The sequence below is a fragment of the Gekko japonicus genome, unplaced genomic scaffold, assembly GCF_001447785.1.
Source record: "Gekko japonicus isolate JY-2015 unplaced genomic scaffold, Gekko_japonicus_V1.1 scaffold1068, whole genome shotgun sequence".
In the NCBI taxonomy this organism is placed as follows: Eukaryota; Metazoa; Chordata; class Lepidosauria; order Squamata; family Gekkonidae; genus Gekko; species Gekko japonicus.
Window position 1 is genome coordinate 151159 of NW_015168079.1, and position 17341 is coordinate 168499.

Genomic DNA, 17341 nt, shown 5'->3' on the forward strand with positions numbered 1-17341 from the left:
CCTATGACACTTCCGGGTGACGTAGGCACGTTGCTCCAGGTTGCTTTTGGGAAGGACTTTCCTCCCACCAGCCAGCTGGCCGGCAGTGGGCAAGAGCCCACAAAACCAGGATATCCCCCACCCCCAACTGGGGACTGCCAACCCGACCAACCAATCTCAGGGAGTTCGTAGAAACTCTGAGCTGATGCCTGGGGGCAGTTTTGGACTAGATGTGGGCTAATAATCTTAGTCTTGACAAGATGGGAGTGCTTCTGGTGAGTAGAAGGTGTAACCTGGGATTTAAGGTGTCACTCTGGATGGAGTTACACTCCTCTTGAAAGAACAGGCCCATAGTCTGGAGGTGCTTTTGCTCCCAGGCCTACTGCTGGATAAGCAGATGTCAGCTGTGGCCGTGAGTGCCATTGGTCAGCTGTGGACTTTGCTGGGCACAAAGGCCTGGCCACTGTGATGAATGCCCTGATTATGTCTAGATTAGATATTGAAAAGTGCTCTATGCTGGGCTGCCCTTCAGAAATGCTCAGAAACTCGCTCAAATAGCTAGCTCAATCTCGTAAGATCTCAGAAGCTAAGCAGGGTCGACTGCGGCAAGTGCTTGGATGGGAGACCTCCTTGGAATACCAGAGCTAGGAGGCAGGTGCAGGCTTTATTCAGCCATGTGTCTGGATATCCTTCATGACCCCAGTAGGGGTCAGTCACCAGAGGTCACCATGACTTCCAGGTGCGCACACACACACACACACACACATAAAAATAAAAAATACCAAAAAAAAAAATGCTCAGAAACTTCAGTTGGTGAATACTGTGGCCAGGCTATTGACTTGAGTGTGTCGTAGGGACTATATCACTTCAGTCTTGAGCTATCTACACTGGCCAATTTGTGTTGGTGTTGACCTTTAAAGCCCTATATAGTTTGGGACAAACATACCTGAAGGACCTCCTGTACCCTTATGAACCTACCCAACCAGTGTGATCATCTTCCAAGGCCCTGCTTTGGTTGCCTTGACTTCTGAGATGAGACAGATGGTGATCCTCGGGAGGGTGGAAGGTGGGGACATGGTGTGTGTGGGAAGTGTTGCCCACACAATGACGTCACTTCTGGGAACTACCCAGAAGGAATGGCAATAGCTCTAGGAATTGCCAGAACCTCTATGGTCGCTTGAGGATTTCCCCTGGAAGTTAAATCATTGTGATTTATTTTTTAAAATTTATTTTAATTTTTAATTCCCTCTCCCCTGCCACTCCAAGTGGTAGCAGGGAATGGGAACTCAGGGTGTGGGATCCCCCACCCTGACCAGGGGTTTGGTAACCCTTGGCAACATGACGGGGCTTTCTTGGTCGCGGCATCAAAATCATGGAATTCTGTCCCCAGGGAGACTAGTTTGTCCACTTCTGTTGCTATTGTCCATCAGCAGATGAAGACGTTTTTGTTTGGCTTGGCATTGCCCCAGCGATCCCTCCTTCCTGCCCACTGTATTAGGTATTGTTTTTATGTTTTTGTATGTCTGTTTTTTGGGTGGGGAGCTTCAGTGGCTCAAGTGGTTAAGACCCTGAACTGCAGGCTGGAAGGTCGGTAGTTCAGCAGTTCGAGACCCGAGTGTGCCGCATGACGGAGTGAGATCCCGTCTCTGGTTCCAGCTCCTGCCAACCTAGCAGTTTGAAAGCAAGAAATTGCAAGTAGATAAATAGGTACCGCTTCGGTGGGAAGGTAACAGCGTTCCGTGTGCCTCGGCATTTAGTCATGCCGGCCACATGACCACGGAACTGTCTTTGGACAGCGCTGGCTCTTCGGCTTCCAAATGGAGATGAGCACCGCATCCCTAGAGTCAGATTTGACTGGCTTTCGAGCAAGGGAAACCTTTACCTTTACCTATGTGTATTTTAGCTCTGGTTATAATTGTTTTAGTGATGCAGAAGCTTTATGGTTTTAATGGTTTTTAAGATGTGGTTTTTAAAACAATGTATGTTTTTAATTTGTTGACAACCTTGGCGGCCCTTGTGAGGGCAGAAAAGCAAAAGCAAGGTATAAAGTTTGTAAAATAGATAACTAAATTAAAGAGCTGGATCCTGTGTTGTCCATGGCTTCTTCCAACTGAGGAACAACCCCCCACCCCTTTTAAAGTAAGAAATAATAATTTATGTTGGTTATGTGACGCTTTTGGGATGGAATTTTGGGTTTTCAGTCTTTGTTCAACCCTTTCTATACACAGATATAGTGGTTGCACAGCTAAGAATGAATTAGGGTTGCCAGCCTCCAGGTGGTGGCTGGAGATTTCCTGGGATTACAACTGATCTCCAGGTGACAGAGATCAGTTCACCAGGAGAAAATGGACTCTGTGGCATTGTACCCCACTGACGTCCCTCCTCTCCCCCAACCACATGCTCTTCAGGTTCCACCCCCAAAATCTCCAGGTATTTCCCAACCCAAAGCTGATAACCTTAAAAAGAATACTTAGAAAATAAGAGAGCTGGATTAATATTTCAAAAGGTAAAGGTAAAGGTTCCCTTGCTCGAAAGCCAGTCGAGTCCGACTCTAGGGTTGCGGTGCTCATCTCTGTTTCCAAGCCGAAGAGCCAGCGCTGTCTGAAGACGTTTCCGTGGTCATGTGGCCAGCATGACTAAACACCACGGCGCACGGAACGCTGTTACCTTCCCACTGAAGTGGTACCTATTTATCTACCTGCAATTTCTTGCTTTCGAATTGCTAGGTTGGCAGGAGCTGGGGCCAGAGACGGGAGCTCACTCCGTCATGCGGCAACTCGGGTCTCGAACTGCTGAACTACTGACCTTCCACAGCCTGCAGTTCAGCATCTTAACCACTTGAGCCACCGCAGCTCCCAATATTTCAAAACGAGGGACCAAAATAAGTGTCTTGAATGGGTCAAAATCCCCCCCCCACACACACACACTTCCTGCTTTCTGTGTAGGAGCTGCTCCCTTGTGGTGGGAGCCCTAGAACCACATTGGGCTAGTGTTACTCATTCCAGGTTGGGAAATTCCTGGAGATTTGGGAGCAGAGCCAGGGATGGTGGAGTTTGGGGAGGGGATCGAGCTCCGCATTGAGGTGATCACTTTTTCAGGGGAACTGATCTCTGTAGTCTGGAGATCAGTTATAATTCTGGGAGAACTCCAGTCTTCACTTGAAGGCTGGCAACCCTAGCAGAGCCAATTCTAGTTCATTTTTTATCCTCCTTATGTTGCCCTTTCTCCCAGCCAGGAGATGATTATGCAGGAAGGACGCATGCAGTTAGTCCAGTCACCAACCTCCAGTGGATGCCTGGAGTTCTAGATGACAACTGGTCACCAGATTACAGTGGACCAATGCTCCCTCTAAGATGTGCAGTCTTGTGAGCCAAAACTCTACTGTGTGAGCTACTGGCATTAAAGTTTTTGAGCGAGCAATTTGGCTACTGCATAAATTAGTTTGCTCTGGAGCCACCCTTCCTGAGATAAGACAAAAATGTGTGAGCTGGAGGCTAAAAAACTGTGAGCTAACTCACACTAACTCATCTTAGAGGGAACACTGCAGTGGACCCAATTTCTTTTGGAGGAAGGGACAATGTCAGAGGCAAAACTCTGTGACATTGTACCCTGCTGAGCTCCCTCCCCTCGCCAAACTCTGCTCTCCTCAGGCACCACCCTCAGTTCTCCAGGAATTTCCCAAGGCAGAGTTGGCAACACCACTGGGCACCCCCATGTGTTCCGAAGGGAGGAACTGTAAGTTATGCTGGAGTAGGGCTGCCAAGTCACTCACGTGGTGTGGCGGGGGAGTCCTCGTCCCCTCCCGGGATATTCGTGCGCATGCATAGTGCGCTGCTGTGACGCCACCCGGAAGTGCTGTGACGCCACCCGGAAGTGACGTCATCACACCGGGGGCGTCACCGGGCGACGCTCTACCAGTTGCCCCCAAAACTCTATGGTACAATAGAGTTTTTGGGGCGACTGCTAGAGCGTTGCCCGGTGACGCCCCCGGCGTGATGACATCATTTCCGGCCGTTTCGAGGGTGGGGTTCCCCCTGGTGGCCCAATCTCCGCCGGCAGATTGGGAGCTGTTTCGGTGGGGGCTTGGCAAGCCTATGCTGGAGATTTAGGACTGACTCCCCAGATATGTCAAGGTGCTGGTGCTTACCTTTAAAGCCCTATACGGTCAGGGGCCAGCATACCTATGAGACCACCTCTCCCCATATGAGTTCCCGAGGGCACTGAGGTCCACAAACCAACATCTTTTGGTGGTTCCTGGCCCCAGGGATGTCTGATTGGCCTTGACCAGGACCAGGGCCTTTTCGGCCCTGGCCCCCACCTGGTGGAATGAGCTCCCCTATGAGATCAGGGCCCTGAGGGACTTATTGCAGTTCTGCAGGGCCTGCAAGATGGAGCTCTTCCACTGGGCATTCGGTTGAGGCAGCGGACATTCCCCCCCACCACAGCTTTTTTGGCTAATCATCCATCAGTGGCCTGGTCCTGACTGGATCGGACTGCTTGACATCTGATCTCTCTGTTTACATGGTATTTTATGATATGATATTATTATGTGCAAACTTCTATTTTAACATTATTTTAATTGTTGTACACCGTCCTGAGCCCATTTGGAGGGGGGTATATAAATCTAATAAAATAATAAACAAACAAATAAATTTAGGTGCAAAAAGCAATCACGGGACTGGGGGATGAGTTATAGATCAGAGCTCTGGGGCTAGGGAAGGGGGGCAGAATTAACCTTCAGTGGGTTGGGACATTAAAACAGGCCTGCATCAAGTCACGCCAAGCAATGCAGCAGGGTTCGCTCGGCTTGGACCGAGACCGCAGGTAACATTTGTAGGGTCACCTCTATCATCGCCTCAGCCTAGGTCCAACCCACGTGGACGCGGTGGTGCTGCCAACAAAACAGGGGCCGTGCTTGGCACAGGTCTAGCCCACCAGAAAAGCTTAAAATAGACAACAAAACAGTTTGCCCTTTGCTTTTCTGGCAAGGGGCTCCGGTGCCCAGTAAATGCCTCCCCACAAGATAAAAACAGGACAGGCTGATTTTTTTTTCAATTGGCAACCTCTCAGGTCTGACTCCGGTCTTTTACATCCTGGGCAAGGGTCCTGTAGTTGCCCCCCTCCCCTTCCTGCTGTGCACAACTGTTTTAGTTGATTCTAGGGATGCCAACCTGCAGGTGAGACCTAGCGATCACCTGGAGTTACAGCTGATCTCCAGACTACAGAGATCAGTTCCCCTGTGAGCTAGTTTGGTGTAGTGGTTAAGTGTGCGGACTCTAATCTGGGAGAACCGGGTTTGATTCCCCACTCCTCCACTTGCACCTGCTGGATGACCTTGGGCAAGCCATAGTCCTGGCACAGCTGTTCTTGAAAAAGAGCAGTTTCTGTCAGAGCTCTCTCAGCCCCACCTACCTCACAGGGTGTCTGTTGTGGGGAGGGGAAGGGAAAAGGAGTTTGTAAGCCACTCCGAGAGACTCCTTTGGGTAGAGAAGGGCGGGGTATAAACCCAATCTCTTCTTCTCTTCTTCTTCTTCTTCTTGGAGAAAATGGATGCTTCGGAGGGGAACATAGGGTTGCCAACCTCCAGGTGGTGGCTGGAGAGCTCCTGGGATTACAGATAATCTCCAGTCAACAGAGATCAGTTCACCTGGAGAAAATGGCCACTTTGGAAGGGAATGCACAAACTATGGCATCATGCCCCACTGAAGTCCATTCCTCTCCCCAAACTCTAGCCTCCACAGGTCCCCCCGCCCCCAAATTTCCAGGTATTTCCCAAGATGGGTGCTGGCAACCCTAGGTGGATGCTATGGCATTGTACCTCACTGAAGCCCCCGTCCTCCCCAGGCTCTATCCCCAAATTTCTGGGAGTTTCCCACCTTGGATCTAGCCACCCTACCCCCCATCCCCCACTGGTGGACAGGGGGGAACCTGCCAGCCCTACTTGATTCATAGGCGTACCACTCATATCGCAGGGCTTTTTTTGTAGATAAAGCCCAGCAGGAACTCATTAGCATAATAGGCCACACCCAACAACAGAAACTCATTAGCATATTAGGCCACACCCTCATGTTACCAGAAGTGTGCTCATCCCACCTTTTGCTTCTTATTCTGTTTACCTTGTTTGTTGTCAAACCCAGGGCTTTTTTGTAGCAGGGACTCCTTTGCATGTTAGGCCACACACCCCTAATGTAGCCAGTCCTAATGAGTTTCTGTTGTTGGGTGTGGCCTATTATGCTAATGAGTTCCTGCTGGGCGTGGCCAACTGGGAAGCCAGCCGGAAATCCGTTCCTGTGCGTTCCTGGCCAAAAATAGCCCTGCTCGTATGTATCTTTGTTGACTGAAGCAATGAAACAGGAAAACCTGTCACTTTTCTGATAAACACAGTATTGAAGAGAGAAGAGAAGAGATTGGATTTATACCCTGCCCTTCACTCGGAGTCTCAGAGCGGCTTAGAAACTCCTTTCCCTTCCTCTCCCCACACCTACCCCTGTGAGGTAGGTGGGGCTGAGAGAGCTCTGAGAGAACTGCTCTTTCAAGAACAGCTCTGACAGAACTATGGCTTGCCCAAGGTCATCCAGCAGCTGCAAGTGGAGGAGTGGGGAAATCAAACCTGGTTCTCCCAGATTAGAGTCCGCGCACTTAACTGCTACACCAAGCTGAGTGCAGTGGCATTGTTCCTCTAGTTCTGGGATGGTTCAGGGCTGTCAGGGGGGATCAGATGCACTTCGTAGAGGCAGAGGTGCCTCAGCTAGACATGAGGCAACCCCAGGGCACAAAATAACGTCACCCCCCCATAACACCTGAAGTAACTTTAATGTGTATAGACCCAGGCAAGAAGAAAACATGTTTTGGATAGATCTAGAAGAAAATGGCAAACGAAACCCTGCACAATATATGATTTATTTAGGTATTTATAACCCCCCTTTTCTCCTCAGCGAGGGATCCAAAGAGGCTTACAACATCCCTTCCTCCATTTGATCCCCTCAAATCTCGACAGTCACACCGTGAAGTAGGTTAGACTGAAAGAGAATGACTGGTAGGGCTGCCAGCTCTGGGTTGAGAAATTCCTAGAGATATTGGAGGCGGAGCCTGGGGAGGGCGGGGTTTGGGGGAGGGAGGGACCTCAGCAGAGTACAGTGCCGCAGGGCCCACCCCCCAAAGCAGCCATTTCCTCCAGGGGAGATGAGCTCTGTCATCTGGAGATCGATGGTAATAGCAGGACGATCTCATGATGCCTGCCACGTGGAGAATGGCGACTGGTGTTCCCGCTAAGCTGAGTTAGTGTGAGCTAGCTCACAGTTTTTTTAGCCCCCGGCTCACACATTTTTTGTCTTTGCTCAGGAAGGGTGGCTCCAGAGCAAGCTAATTTATGTAGCAGCCGAATGGCTCGCTCACGACGTTAATGCCAGTCGCTCACAAAGCAGAATTTTTGCTGACAAGACTCCACCGCTTAGAGGGAGCATTGGTGGCCAGGTAACCCAGCAAGCTTCCGTGGCAGAGTGGGGATCCGAACGTGGGTGCAGGCAAGGAGAGATTGGAGACCAAGGGCCCTAGCAATCTGGAATAAGAAATGGGGCTGCTGCTCTCTCTCCTTTCAAAGAACGGATTCTACAAGAATCGGCCGCAGCTAGAAGTGAACAGTTGTCGAGCGATGCCGGTTCTCCTCCCTGTTCTCTTGACCTCTGTGCTGCTGTGTTGGTCCAGGAAGAAGCCCGAAGCCTCTGGGATCCATTCCCCCCCCTTCACACTCCCGTCTCCCGCTGGGAGCAATGCAAAGCATCCTGGGAACAAGCTGAGCCCTGCAGGTTCTGGTGAAGTCCAGAGAACAGCTGGACCCCTCTGTCGCTCATCTCCCTGCTCCGTTGCCTGCAGCCCAGGAGGCTGGGTTATTATTGATCACTACCAGTGGTGGCTCAGCACTTTGCGCCTGGCTATATTAGGGGGGGATCAGGCAGTCTGGGAGCTCAATTGGGAGGCGGGGAGTGCACGGTCAGCACATAGTGGGAAGGGAAGCAGGGCGCGGCGTCATGCAACAGTGCTTACTTTCTGAAACGAGAGGTGCTGGGGCTTAAGCTTGCCTGGGTCTCCTCCCCGGCTCACATTTATTTATTTATATCCAGCCTTCCGCCCCAAGTGGTATTCCTGAGGGTTCCCAGGGAGTCTCCTATCCAGGGACTTGCCACACACAGGTCTGCTGGGCTGTAAAATGACTGCTGCAATGTGCTGGGACGGTTGGTGTGAGGACATGGCAAAGGTGCTCTGCGCATGCCCCGAAGGCAGACTGTGAATGTTTTGGACAGCAATCTTGCCATGTTTGGGGAGGTGCGAAATAGCAGCCCTTTGCTTCCTAAAACAGGCCGTGGTGGAGGTACATATCCTTTGAAATCAGGGAATTCACAGCGCAATCGGTAGAGTTACGTCACTCTTGCCCATTGACTTTAATGGTCCTAGAAGGGTAGAATTTTGCTTATGGTGGCACCGTGCATGTATTGAGGTCTAAACTGCAAGTGACATTTAATGGGTGACCATCACGGGGACTTGCAGTTAAACTGAAGCTGAATTCCCTATGGGAAGTCCATTCCAAATACCATAAGGCCTTGATCTGGATCAGGCCCATGGTGTGGTGGTGGTGGGGATTTGAGCCTTTCTCCCTGTGTTCTTTTCCCAAGCCCCAAATGCCTGGAGGGAGGTTACCTCACTGGGGGAGGGGCTGCCCGTGAAGTATGCAGTTATTTTGCTCTCCGAAGGATGTACGTAGACTCCTGGTTTTAAAACTCTGATCTGGAGAACTGGGTTTGAATTCCCCACTCCTCCACATGAAGCTAGGTGGGGGACCTTGGGTCAGTCACAGCTCTCTCAGAGCTCTCTCAGCCCCGCCTACCTCACAGGGTGTCTGTTGTGGGGAGAGGAAGAGGAAGGGAAGGCAATTGTAAGCCACACCAAGACTCTTTCAGGTAGTGAAGGGTGGGGTATAAAACCAACCCCTCCTCCTCCTTCTCCTCTTCTTCTTGTCATGAGGGGTGACTCAGGGTTAATTTAAGGTACTCTTATTCCATTTTTATGTTTTTTTCTTGTAATTACTACTGGAGATATGTGATTTTTTTTAATGACATGGTAATTGTACTGCTTATAGTTTTAAATATCTGTTGGTTCTGGTAACACCCAAGGATCAAAATCAATTATAACATGCACAGAGGCATGCACTGTATTTGCCTTGGGTCTGAGACCAAACCAGAGGAGACGTTGTAAGAACCACAATCAGATCTTCCTAGCAGTTTCTAAAATGAAATGGCAACTGCAGGGGATCCTTGATTCAGATCAGGGTTGCGTCATTTTAACACTTTTGATGCCTTACCACCTCTGTGGTTTTGGCAGTCAAAACCAACCTACCGTGGGTTGCTTTTAACAGCTTGTTTTTAATAGTGTGATTTTCATTGAAAGCTGCGTTGAGCAGGACTCTGAAGAGGCAGCATGGATAGATAGATAGATAGATAGATAGATAGATAGATAGATAGATAGATAGATAGATAGATAGATAGATAGATAGATGGATGGTTAAGAATGCAGACTCTAATCTGGGAGAACTGGGTTTGATTCCCCACGCCTCCACATGCAGCTGCTGGTGTGACCTTGGGTCAGTCACAAGTTCTCTCAGAGGTGTTCTCTCATGAGCAGTTCTTGAGAGAGCTTTCTCAGCCCCGCCTACCTCACAGTGTGTCTGTTGTGGGGAGGGGAAGGGAAAGGCAATTGTAAACCGCTCTGAGACTCCTTCGAGTAGTGAAGGGCAGGTTATAAATCCAATTTCTCTCTGTGTCTTTCTGTCTCTCTCTCTCTTCCCTTCTCAGGTTAATAATCACCTGGAGTGATGGTGGTAGTTTTGATCAGTGCAGGGAGCAAAAGGTTAAAACTATATTTCCATGCAGCAGCCACAATCGGGATCATTGCTCGGAAGCTGTGATCCTGGATCTGCCAGTATCTGTCCTGGTGTGGCCTTGAGTCCCTGGCTCTAATTAAGCTGAGTGCAGCTGGCACTTGGTTTACATTTCCTCAAGGGCATGCTAGCAGATTTCCCAGAGCCTGAGGGACTGCGATTGAGAGATTGAGAGGGAACAGCTTTGGTGATAAGGGGTGGCAGGACTGGGTTGGAGCCTGATGGATGGGGTAGAGAATGTCACCAGGTGGGTTAAGAGGCCTTGCCAGGCCTAGTGGGAGAAGGACAAATTGCAGTGGCTCTGAAGCCAAGGAGAAAATAGCATTTTCCCTCCATGGGTTGTGGTGTGGTGTGGCGTGCCCCCCCCCCCCCAAATCTTGTCCTTTTAACAGAGGCTTAATGGGATATGATATACTGGGTGATGTTATTTACCTCCGTGCTACGGAAAAACTTCAGCGGCCCATTTCCACATGGTAAGCTTTTTTTAAAAGGGCAGGGCATTTTTCCCCTCCAGGTTGTTGGTAATCCTCCTAACCACGATCAAATTGGCAGGAAAAAGTTGGGTAAAGATGCGAAAAAGAATAAGAGAGTGGCATTTCGATTTGACTAGCACTGAATAGGTAACAGCCAATGGCATTTGGCAGTTGAACACAGGACGCTGCCGTATACTAAATCAGACCATTGGTCTTTCAAGGTCAGTATTGCCTACTCAGACTGGCAGCAGCTCTCCAAGGTTTTTAGCTGAGGTCCTTCATGCTGCTTGCTACCTGATCCGTAACTGAAGATGCCAAGGATTCAACATTCATGTGAAGCAGGTGATCTACCATGGAGCCAGGGACCCACTACCATGAAATCCCAATGTGGAGCCCATAAGCAACAATGACGAGTCCAAAGCATTTGAATTCTGAGGTAAAAAAAATTCATTCAGACTTAGGGATGCCAGCCTCCAGGTGTGACCTGGACATCCCCTGCTATTACAGCTCATTTCCAGACTACAGAGATTACAGAAAATTGATGTTTTGGAGGATAGACTCTATGGCATGGTACCCAGTTGAGGCCTTGCCCTCCCCGGGCTCCACCCCCAAATTTCCAGGAGTCTCCCAACCTGGATCTGGCAACCCTACTTTCCCTGCCGGTGGCTAGGGTGTTCGTTTAGAATCTGAATGGCAAACTTGATTTCAGAGCATGTGTGAATATTTCTGCTCTAGATCTCTTCACGTTCTCTTCACTACTTGGTTCTACTGTGCCGCAGGTAGGCTTCAAAATAGGCCTCATGTGGTGTTATTTATTTATTTATTAGACTTCTAGCCCACCCACCCCTGCACAGCAGGCTCAGGGCGGGTTGGAACAATACATATAGACAATAGATTAAATATAAGACCATCATTAAAAACATCAATTAGCACTAACCACATGATGGCAGTCTGTAGCCCAGTTAACAACTAGTCCCAGAAGCTTCTACACATGTGCAACAGCAGATAGGAAAATACTAAGGCAGGTGAGTGGACAAGGAAAAGAAGAAGAAGAAGAAGAAGAAGAAGAAGAAGAAGAGGAAGAGGAAGAAGAGGAGGAGGAGGAGGAGGAGGAGGAGGAGATGGGATTTATACCCCGCCCTTCACTACCCAAAGGTGTCTCAGAGCGGCTTACAAACTCCTTTCCCTTCCCCTCCCCACAACAGACACCCCGAGGTAGGTGGGGCTGAGAGAGCTCTGCTCTTTTTCAAGAACGGCTCTTATCAGAACTACGGCTTGCCCAAGGTCATCCAGCCAGGTGCAAGTGGAGGAGTGGGGAATCAAACCCGGTTCCCCCAGATTAGAGTTAGCACACTTAACCACTACACCAAACTACACCAAACACACCAGTAGAGTGGAGCAGGGGAGGCCAATTCAGGTGGGCAATCGCTGCCTCAGCCATAGGCCTGGCGGAACATCTCCGTTTTACAGGCCCTGCGGAATTGCATTAAGTCCCACAGGGCCTGGATCTCACTTGGGGGAGTGTTCTACCAGGCCGGTGCCAGAGCAGAAAAAGCTCTGGCTCTGGTAGAGGCTAAGTGGATCTCTTTTGGGCCAGGGATCACCAGAAGATGTTGCTCTGTAGAGCGTAACGCTCTTGGGGGGGGGGTATATCCAGAGAGACGGTCCTGCAGATCTGTTGGTCCCATACCGCATAGGGCTTTACATGTTAAAACTAGAAACTTGAACTTGATCCGGTGTTCAACTGGAAGCCAGTGCAGCTAACCGAACACCAGATGTATGTGGGCTGTTGATGGTGTCCCTGTAAGGACACACGCCACTGCATTCTGGACCAGCTGAAGTTTCCAGGTCAGTTTCAAGGGTAGCCCTGCATAGAGTGAGTTACAGTAATCCAGCCTGGAGGTGACCTGTAAGGTCTGTAAGGTTTAGTTTGGTGGCATAGTGGTTGGACTAGGATTTGGGACACACGGATTCAAACCCCTGCTGAGCTTCAAAGTGAACTGGGTGGCCTTGGGCTCATCCTACCTGCCCTTCCTCCTCTCCCAGTGTCAACCTCAGTAACTTTTACTAAAAAATAAAGTCAGGAGAAAGTTACACAGAATGTGACATGCGCAGCTTGACCTTTGAAGAACTAAAGAACTCATGTTGTACTGAATATATCAGCTGTTCGTAGACGTTAGGTTGGTGATCCATTCATATGTTGAGGAGGGAGCTCACCTGTGTGCAATTCATGCTGTACCGTGTGAAGAGGGCAACACGTGGCTTTTCCCTGGAAATACGCCTTCCCTTCATGCAAAGCAGAGCCCTGCAGAGGGCGATCATGTCAAGCTTATAGCTGTGTGGTCTCTGATGATTCCAGATGATTTCCCTCCTAAGGGTCTTTTTCAAACAAGCGTTAATTTCCAGTAAACAGGACGTGCAGAACCTTCCAAGTGCATTTAAAATGTCATATTAAACATCCAACAGCAGTTGCTGTGTTGGCCCTAGCAAGTCTAACTTTGTTTTATTACCCCAAGTAAACTGGTATAAGATTATGTGAGCCTATGAGTTTCACAGGACTATTGATCAGGCATAATGAAAAAGAATATACTTGAAAGTTCTGTGAAATCGAAAACACCTGAGTACAGCAACCTCGACTGGCCTAATAAAGTATAAAACTGTATGTACTTTGTGTCCTATATTAAGCATTAACATCAGTCTTGTAGTCCTTGCACTGGGTACCTAAATGCTTAGCAAAAAAAAAATCAGGCGAAAGAAAAGAAGAAGAAGAGGAGGAGGAGGAGGAGGAGATTGGATTTATATCCTGGCCTTAACTTGAAGTATCAGAGCACCTTACAAACTCCTTTCCCTTCCCCTCCCCACAACAGACACCCTGTGAGGTAAGTGGGGCTGAGAGAGTTCTGACGGTAACCGCTCTGTCAAAAACAGCTTTGACAAACAATGGCTTGCCCAGCATCATCCAGCAGCTGCAAGTGGAGGAGTGGAGAATCTAACCTGGTTCTCCCAGATAAGAGTCCACGCACTTAACCACTATACTGAACTGGCTCCCATAGATGCCAAAATACAGCATTTTTGCCTAGTTTTCCTGTGGTTTCCCTTTGGTTCTAATCCCATCATGACAATTGCTCTGTCTCAGCTCCTTGCTTCCAGTTTGGTGTAGTGGTTAAGTGCACGGACTCTAATCTTGGAGAATTGGGTTTGATTCCTCCACTCCTCCACTTGTACCTGCTGGATGACCTTGGATGACCTTGGGCAAGCCATAGCTCTGGCACAGCTGTTCTTGAAAAAGAGCAGTTTCTGTCAGAGCTCTCTCAACCCCACCTACCTCCCAGGGTGTCTGTTGTGGGGAGGGGAAGGGGAAGGAGTTTGTAAGCCGCTCTGAGACTCCTTTGGGTAGTGAAGGGTGGGGTATAAATCCAATCTCTTCTTCTTCTCTTCTTCCTGGGTCCACACCCCCATGTAGCCAATGCCCCCATCTAGTACCCAGGGCTCATCTAGCACTGCTGTGTGCGTGTCCTCTATAGTCTCCCAATTTTCTTCCCCAAATCCACAGCCCACGGTTCCTTCTACATCAACTCATAGGCGGTAAATACTGTCCTTGCCCTGGATTAACACCACCAGCAGAAACATTTACACATGCGTGGGGGGTGGGGTGAGGAAAACTGGAGAGCAGCTCAAGGCATGGAAAGCACTGTGAGGGGGAATGTGCTCCAGGGGGTGGATTGGGAGCATTGGGGCTCGGAGCCAGTCCTCCTGGGGGTAAGTGCAAAGAGCATATGGATCGTCCGTGTTTTGGGGAGACAATTCAATTCAGTCCAACATTCAAAAGCCTGGAACAGCATGTTTGCTTGGGTAATGGGCTGTTCCATCACAATTTGTAAGCGTTTTATGCCGCACTGTCAAAAAAGTAGCCAAAACACATTTTAGTATTCATGCAATATTCCCAAACGTGATGTCTGGAAAGGTCTTTCATGGAAGGAAAGTATTTGGAGCCAATTTAGTGGAAAAGAGTCACTGGATCTGATTTTGAGGAGGAGTTTAATATTGCCAAAATTATCTAATAGGTCGCTGCAACAATTGTGCAGTCACCCTCTACACAATGCTCGCAAAAGCAAGAGATATGAAAAGTAAGGGCTGGGGTGGGGGGTTGTTTTTCCATGCAATAAAATATTGCCATTTGAACGCTGGAACAGTGCAGCATCTCATCCTCCCTGTCAGAGGAGTGCAGTTCAGTGGGCAGACCTCTGCATGATAAAAAAGATAAACAGGAGTCCTGTGGCATCTTAAAGGCAAAAGAAATTTTATTCCAGCATCAGCTTTTGTGGACTAGAGTCCCCTTCTTCAGATATGAGTGGATTCTCACTATGGCCCTATGCGGTAAACAACTTCTCAAGGAAACTACATTTGATAGACTTCCACAGAATACCCTTTTGGCCACTATGGATGCTGAGGCTCTGTATACCAATCCCCCCCAACAAAGATGGTCTACATGGAACAGTATCCCTGATAATACCACAGTATACCTTGTTACTTAGCTTTTGGTACTTAGTCATCACCAGGGGTCGTTTCGTAGAAAAAGAGCTAGGGGAACTTATTAGCATAACTCATTATCATGTGCCACACCCCCTGACACCACAGGAAGTGTGTCATAAGGCCACACCCCCTGACATCACCGGAAATGTGTCATAAGGCCACACACCCCGCCCCCAACGGTCCCGGCCGCCGGCCTTGCAGCTCCACTGCTGAGCCCCATGAGGGGCCCGGCAGTGGACCTGCAAGGCCGGCGGGAGTGCAAGGAAGCCCTGTGAAGGCCCTCCCTGGCCCCAGGCAGGCAGGGGTGGGGAGAGGCAGGGAGGAAGCAACTTACCCTCCCTCTTCTCCTGCCTCCTCCTGGCTGAATGAGGGCCGGAAGCAGGGGGCGGGGCTTCGTCATGTGCCCCCCCCTGTACCTCACCCGGGGGAACTGCGATCCCCCGCGATCCCCCCCGAAATGACCTCTGGTCCTCACCCATAATTACGTCTGATCTGGTAACAGCTTGTACCTTCAGATTAATGGCATAGTCATGGATTACCTGTATGGCCACACTATGAAAACATATTTATGGCTGACCTAGAGGAACATTTCCTCAGCTTCTACCTGCTAACATCTTCCCTCTGCTTGAGATTGATTGATGACATTTTCATCATCTGGACCCATGGGAAGAAAGCCTTCAGGAGGTTCCACAAGGACTTCAGTAACTTGAACCTGGACCAGTCTACACAACATGTCCATTTTATGGACACCACTTGTGCAACTACTGAGGCTCACCAACTACTACACGTATTTACATGCCTCCATCCTACCCCCTGGCAGTGGAATCCTAAACGTAGGTTCAACCTTCTAAGCCCACCCATTGACTTCAATGGACTTAGAAGGGTCTACCGTAACTCTTCCTTGGCTTCCAATGAGAGCACAAAACACAATCTGTGATCTACAGCCATGCACTCCCATTTGCTCCAGTTCTGTGGACACAGCCTCGACACATAAAATCTTTAGAACAGGCGTTCTTGGGATGACAATGCCCATCCAATAAATGGCGGGGGGGATGGGGACAGATCAACAGAAACAAACTTGTACCTAGAGATATCCTATAGCAAGAAGAACCCAAGAAGAGCACTGGAACTTGTGGATCTTCCCTTATTAACATGTTAGAAATTTGCTCACATTCAAATGAGACATAGGACGGCATGATATTTTATTGTGTGTCCCATATCTTGCATTTATTGTGGTAACATTAACTTGGTGTCTGTAGTGAAGAATCCATGGTAAGATGGTGTGTGCTTCCTGTAAAAACTCCCTTGAGAATGTTCACAGGCCAGGTGTCCCTCAGCACGGCTAGTTTGGGAAGTCATATTTTTGCCCCAGTGGGACAAATAACTCCAAGGAGCCATTTCAGGTTGGGAAAATGACACTTAGCCCCTCCCACACACAATGGTCCAGGGTTGCCAGCTCTGGGTTGGGAAATACTTGGAAATTTGGGGGTGGAGCCTGAGGAGGGTGGGATTTGGGGAGGGGAGGGACTTCAGTGGGTGGAGTATAATGCCATAGAGTCCACCTTCCAAAGCAGCCATGTTCTCCAAGTGAACTGATCTCTGTTGCTTGGAGATAATTTGTAATAGCAGGAGATCTCCAGCCCCCACATGGAGGTTGGCAACCCTACCATGGTCCCAATCTAAAGCAGGGTCCCATGTGGTGCTTTTATTGTTGTAAAATGTTATGTGTATTCCTTGGAAGATAAAAAGGGATATAAACATTTAAAACACATAGATATGACTAGTGTGTGTAACAGCCTCTAAGTTTGTGAGCAAGTGTAGCTCTTTATGTGTAGATCAGTCACTCTCCTAACATTCTCCTCTCCTATTCCTTCTCTATATTTTAATCCTGGAGTGCTCTTGAAGGAGAACCTTCTAGATACTTCCCTCACATTCCCTTCAGTATCTCAAAAAAGCACACCCTTGTGATAGGCAACTTAATTTAAATTTAATTGCTAGCTGACTTGGTTAAAGAGCAGATGTTAAATCCACTGGAAACCCTTTAGTTGTTGTAGAACACTGGCTACATAAAATATGTATATCTTTGTTAGGTTCTATGGGTATGAGTAGCCTTCTATGCAGCAATGGAAATAGAGCGTGGTATTTGTAAGATGGGTTCTGTCCAAGACTGCTGGGTCAGTGGATTGTTAAATAAATAAAGGATGGGTATGAGTGGTTCCAATTGTCTGTTTAGCTAAGCATCCTGTCTCACACTAGTGTCCAGTTAGCAGGCCCAGGAAATGTCACAAGCAGGGCTTTTTTTCTGAGGGAATGCACCGGAACAGAGTTCCAGAACCTCTTCAGCAAAATTCTTTTAAAAATGTTTAAAAGGTCGTGAGTGTTCAGTATACAAACTGAAAACTTCATTTCCCTCTTGAGAGCTGCG

General features: G+C 48.8%; 1 protein-coding gene across 4 annotated transcripts in view; it reads left to right on the forward strand.

Annotated features, from left to right (window-relative positions):
• The window catches only part of MYBPC2 (myosin binding protein C, fast type), a 106491-nt gene that overhangs the window by 20563 nt on the left and 68587 nt on the right, over window positions 1-17341 (forward strand). The gene's annotated exons all lie outside the window — the stretch shown is intronic.